This window comes from Branchiostoma lanceolatum, chromosome 8 (genome assembly GCF_035083965.1).
Source record: "Branchiostoma lanceolatum isolate klBraLanc5 chromosome 8, klBraLanc5.hap2, whole genome shotgun sequence".
NCBI classification, from domain to species: domain Eukaryota; kingdom Metazoa; phylum Chordata; class Leptocardii; order Amphioxiformes; family Branchiostomatidae; genus Branchiostoma; species Branchiostoma lanceolatum.
In genome coordinates this window covers 20,610,124-20,615,123 of record NC_089729.1, presented here as the reverse complement: position 1 = coordinate 20,615,123, position 5,000 = coordinate 20,610,124, and the positions used below count along the sequence as shown (strand labels likewise).

At 62.4% G+C, this 5,000-nt stretch overlaps 2 non-coding genes across 2 annotated transcripts; both read left to right on the top strand.

Annotated features, from left to right (window-relative positions):
• Positions 1-1,749: 1,749 nt before the first annotated feature.
• Positions 1,750-3,565, top strand: LOC136441046 (small subunit ribosomal RNA). The gene has a single exon (XR_010756766.1). It is a non-coding gene; the product is annotated as a small subunit ribosomal RNA (ribosomal RNA).
• Positions 3,566-4,466: 901 nt separating this feature from the next.
• On the top strand, positions 4,467-4,620 carry LOC136441118 (5.8S ribosomal RNA). Its single transcript, XR_010756835.1, has one exon. It is a non-coding gene; the product is annotated as a 5.8S ribosomal RNA (ribosomal RNA).
• The last annotated feature ends 380 nt before the right edge of the window (positions 4,621-5,000 follow it).

The window sequence follows — 5,000 nt, the reverse complement described above, 5'->3', positions numbered from 1 at the left end:
CCTTGGAGAAAGCCCGTTAAGACCTTCGGTCGCTGACTCCGATCCTTGGAGAAAGCCCGTTAAGACCTTCGGTCGCTGACTCCGATCCTTGGAGAAAGCCCGTTAAGACCTTCGGTCGCTGACTCCGATCTTTGGAGAAAGCCCGTAAAGACCTTCGGTCGCTGACTCCGATCCTGCGAGAAAGCCCGTTAAGACCTTCGGTCGCTGACTCCGATCCTTGGAGAAAGCCCGTTAAGACCTTCGGTCGCTGACTCCGATCCTTGGAGAAAGCCCGTCAAGACCTTCCGTCGCTGACTCCGATCTTTGGAGAAAGCCCGCAAGAGCTTTGGTGACTCACTCCGATTTCGCGAGAAGGGCCGCAAGAGCTGCGGGGACTCACTCCGATCCTGTGACAAAGCCCGACTCTTCAGGTCGCTCCTATGTAGCCCACCATCTCTTAAGCATTGGCGGCCGGGTCGGCCGGCGCTGACGGCCGAAGGAAGCCGCCGGGCGGACCGCGTTTGGTGTTTCCCCGCTCCCGAGGCCGCCTGCTACACGACGGCATGCGACTTTCCGGCCTGCCCCGACTTTCGGATTTCGCCAGGGTGTCTGACCAAGGTGTAGGTCGCCGATCCTACCTTGAGAGGAGTGGTCGTTTTTTGACTAGGCAACTCTTCCAGAGCCCGTAGCGGACGGCGGCTGGGGGCCAGCGGGTCCGGGAGGGTGCGGACGGGGCCGGCGCGGCACGGGCCAGACCCCTGCGTGGAGAAAAGACGGGGTCGTCCGGTGACTTTGCCCCGTCGGCCGGCTCCATCGGACTTGGCACCGGGCGCCTGGGCGGGTGTCGGCGGGGGGAGTGAGCGCCCCGCCCCGCCCGACTCCGACCGCCCCGGAGGGCGCCCCGGGCCCGCCGGGCGAGCGAGCAGGGTCCGTCCGGTGTGGGGCGGGGCCCGGGGAGGCGGGGGTGGAGCGGGCGGCCGAGCAACGGGGTCGACCGGGACGGGTCTCCCCCGGCCGGCGGGGCCGGTCTCCCGTTGCCCCCGAAGCCTACCCCGTGGCCGACTTGCGGTGGTTTTTCAAAAAAGTGCTCTGTAGGGTGTCTGACCATGTCGTGGGTCGCTCAACCTACCTTGAGAGAGTGGTCGTTTTTTGACTAGCTCGGGAATCGACGGCGAGCAATCGCACACTCTCTCGCCAGTCGTTTTGCTACCCCGCCGACCAGGCTGCCACTCCCCGCGAGGGCAGCCGGAGGTCGACAACCGGCTTGGAAGGCGCCCGCTCCTCCGCTCCTGCGGGCGAGGACGGGCGTGCCGACGGGCGTCCGGAACCAGCGCCGGGGCAGGCCCTCCGCGGAGGGCAGCCCGGGTCCCGCCGCTGCGGCGGCGGACCCAACGGCGACGGCTCGCCCCTTCCGTCTGCGTGCGAGTACGCCTTGCGGACTCGGCGGTTCGAGACCCGGCCGTCCGCCTTGCCGGCGGACGCGTCCGGTCGTGAGAGTGCGGGACCGTTCCTGACGGGACGGCTCGGGCGTTGAAGGGAAGCAACGGTCAGGTGTGGCCGGGAGTTCTGCGCTCAGGCTCCCGAGGGTTCGCGGCCATCTCCACGGCGCGTTCCCACCTCACGGCAGCGACGGACTCGGCGGCGCTCGGCGCTCCGGTCGAGCGGGACCGTGTGGCGGCGGCGGCAGTTGCGGGTCTTCCCGCGCTGCCCCGCGGCCGCGGCGGTCCTCTCCCGGCGGCGACCGCTCTTTCGCCGCCTCGGCGTCCTCGCTACCTGGTTGATCCTGCCAGTAGTCATATGCTTGTCTCAAAGATTAAGCCATGCACGTGCAAGTTTAAACTGTCCCAGTGAAACTGCGAATGGCTCATTAAATCAGTTATGGTTCCTTTGATCGTCACATCCTACATGGATAACTGTGGTAATTCTAGAGCTAATACATGCGGAAGAAGCGCCGACCTCACGGTCTGGCGTGCATTTATCAGACCAAGACCGACCCGGGGTTCGCCCCGGTCCCTTTGGTGACTCTGGATAACCCAGCCGATCGCACGGTCTTCGCACCGGCGACAGATCATTCGAATGTCTGCCCTATCAACTTTCGATGGTAGGTTCTGTGCCTACCATGGTGGCAACGGGTGACGGGGAATCAGGGTTCGGTTCCGGAGAGGGAGCCTGAGAAACGGCTACCACATCCAAGGAAGGCAGCAGGCGCGCAAATTACCCACTCCCGACTCGGGGAGGTAGTGACGAAAAATAACAATACGGGACTCTTTCGAGGCCCCGTAATTGGAATGGGTACACTTTAAATCCTTTAACGAGGATCTATTGGAGGGCAAGTCTGGTGCCAGCAGCCGCGGTAATTCCAGCTCCAATAGCGTATATTAAAGTTGTTGCGGTTAAAAAGCTCGTAGTTGGATCTTGGGACCGGGCTTGCGGTCCGCCGCGAGGCGTGTCACTGCTCGTCCCGGCCCTCCCCGCCGGATTCTCCTTGGTGCTCTTAACTGAGTGCCTCGGGGTGCCGGAGCGTTTACTTTGAAAAAATTAGAGTGTTCAAAGCAGGCCTGGCGCCTGAATAGTGGTGCATGGAATAATGGAATAGGACCTCGGTTCTATTTCGTTGGTTTTCGGAACGTGAGGTAATGATCAAGAGGGACGGACGGGGGCATTCGTATTGCGGCGGGAGAGGTGAAATTCTTGGATCGCCGCAAGACGAACCACTGCGAAAGCATTTGCCAAGAATGTTTTCATTGATCAAGAACGAAAGTTGTGGGCGCGAAGGCGATCAGATACCGCCCTAGTCACAACCATAAACGATGCCAACCAGCGATCCGCCGGCGTTACTTCGATGACCCGATGGGCAGCTCCCGGGAAACCTGAGTTTTCGGGTTCCGGGGGAAGTATGGTTGCAAAGCTGGAACTTAAAGGAATTGACGGAAGGGCACCACCAGGAGTGGAGCCTGCGGCTTAATTTGACTCAACACGGGGAAACTCACCCGGCCCGGACACAGTAAGGATTGACAGATTGAGAGCTCTTTCTTGATTCTGTGGGTGGTGGTGCATGGCCGTTCTTAGTTGGTGGAGCGATTTGTCTGGCTAATCCCGATAACGAACGAGACTCTGGCATGCTAACTAGTTCGGCGATCCCGCGCGATCGGCCGCAACTTCTTAGAGGGACAGCCGGCAGTAAGCCGGACGAGATGGAGCAATAACAGGTCTGTGATGCCCTTAGATGTCCGGGGCCGCACGCGCGCTACAATGAAGGCATCAGCGAGTCTTTCGCCTTCGCCGAAAGGTGCGGGTAACCTGCTGAACCGCCTTCGTGCTAGGGATCGGGGATTGCAATTATCTCCCATGAACGAGGAATTCCCAGTAGATGCGTGTCATCAGCGCGCGTTGATTACGTCCCTGCCCTTTGTACACACCGCCCGTCGCTACTACCGATTGAATGGTTTAGTGAGGCCAGTCGATCGGCCCCTCTCGGGCCGGCAACGGTCTGGAGGAGCGCCGAGAAGCCGATCAAACTTGACCATTTAGAGGAAGTAAAAGTCGTAACAAGGTTTCCGTAGGTGAACCTGCGGAAGGATCATTACCGAAACGAAGAAGCGAGGCGCTCGCGTCGTCGACTTCACACCAAACTCGTGGCAAGGAGCGGGCTCTGGTGCCCCCGGCCTCCCGCTCCGACCCTCACTCTTCCTTACCGCCTCGACAAGGTGGCGCTCCGACGGTTGCTCTCGCGCCAATCGCTCCTCCTTCGCGGAGGAGCGCGGGCGGAGAGCCAGGAGCGCCCATGCCGACCCGCTTGGCGGCGGGACCCGGCAGCCCCCTTGGAACGTTGGTCGGGCGCCTTCAGTGTGAGCCCGTCGTTCCCTATACCCTGCTAAACCAGCGAGCCGCCCCGAGTAGCCTGGTCGAGGACTGAGTCAGGTCCTCCCGGCGAAAAGTCTTGGGCGGGCGAGCGCAAGTGGGGGCACCTATATCCTGGCGGAGGGGCGTCGCGTCGTGGGTTTGCGCGGAATGGGGTTGAGTTGCTAGTCTCACGGCGGGGCCTAGGTGAGACGGCTCCTCCCCGGCACCCCGGCGCGGCGTTTCGGTCTCTGACTCGATGCAATCCATCTTGCGGACGAGTGACCTGTCCTTAAGCGTCGGACTTCGAGCGGGCGTCCCGCGGTCCAAGGCCTCCTTTGGGCAGAGGGGAGGACTGCTCTCGGTCGCCGCCGGCCAGCCACCGGCGGTCTCGACCGACTGCTCCACTCCCCGAGGTCTTCAAGAGAAGGGCGGGCGCAATCGACCCCTCGGCTCTAATTTCCCGGCCGGGTTTTGTCGAGGGGGCGCAGCGGTCTTCGCGGCGGGTCCCGGTTCGCGGAGCGACCCCCAGCCCTTCCGCTCGTTCGCCGTCCTTCACTCCGAAGGGCGCCTTCTTCCCGTCTCTGAAACGACGGTGCCGAGAGGCAAAGACAAGCTTTCGATGCGAAACGAAAAAGAAAAACGACAACTCTTAGCGGTGGATCACTCGGCTCGTGTGTCGATGAAGAACGCAGCCAGCTGCGAGAAGTAATGTGAATTGCAGGACACATTGATCATCGACTCTTCGAACGCACTCTGCGGCCCCGGGTCCGTCCCGGGGCCACGTCTGGCTGAGGGTCGGTTTTACCTTCAATCGCGTCGCGCCGCTCCATCTCTCATCTCGCCCTCGGGCGCAGAGAAAGAGACTGCGGTCGCGGCGCGCGGCTGGGGGTCTCTGTCGAAGCTGGCGGCTTTACACGGCGATCGGTAGAAGCTTCGTCCCCCGAAGGACAGATTTTCACAGTTCCCTCCGGCGGAGACGCTCGCGTCCAAACCCGATTTGCTTCTCGGGCTGGCGGCGCCTCGCTCGGGCGGACCGCGGGGAGTTTCTCCTCGCGACCCCGACCCGGCTTGGCGCATCCCCGCCGTCCGAATCGCAACCCGGACAATCGAGCTGATCTCTCCCCGGCGAGCGAGACTGCGAAGGGCGTCGGCAGGCGGCGAGCCCGTCCGTTTGCAAC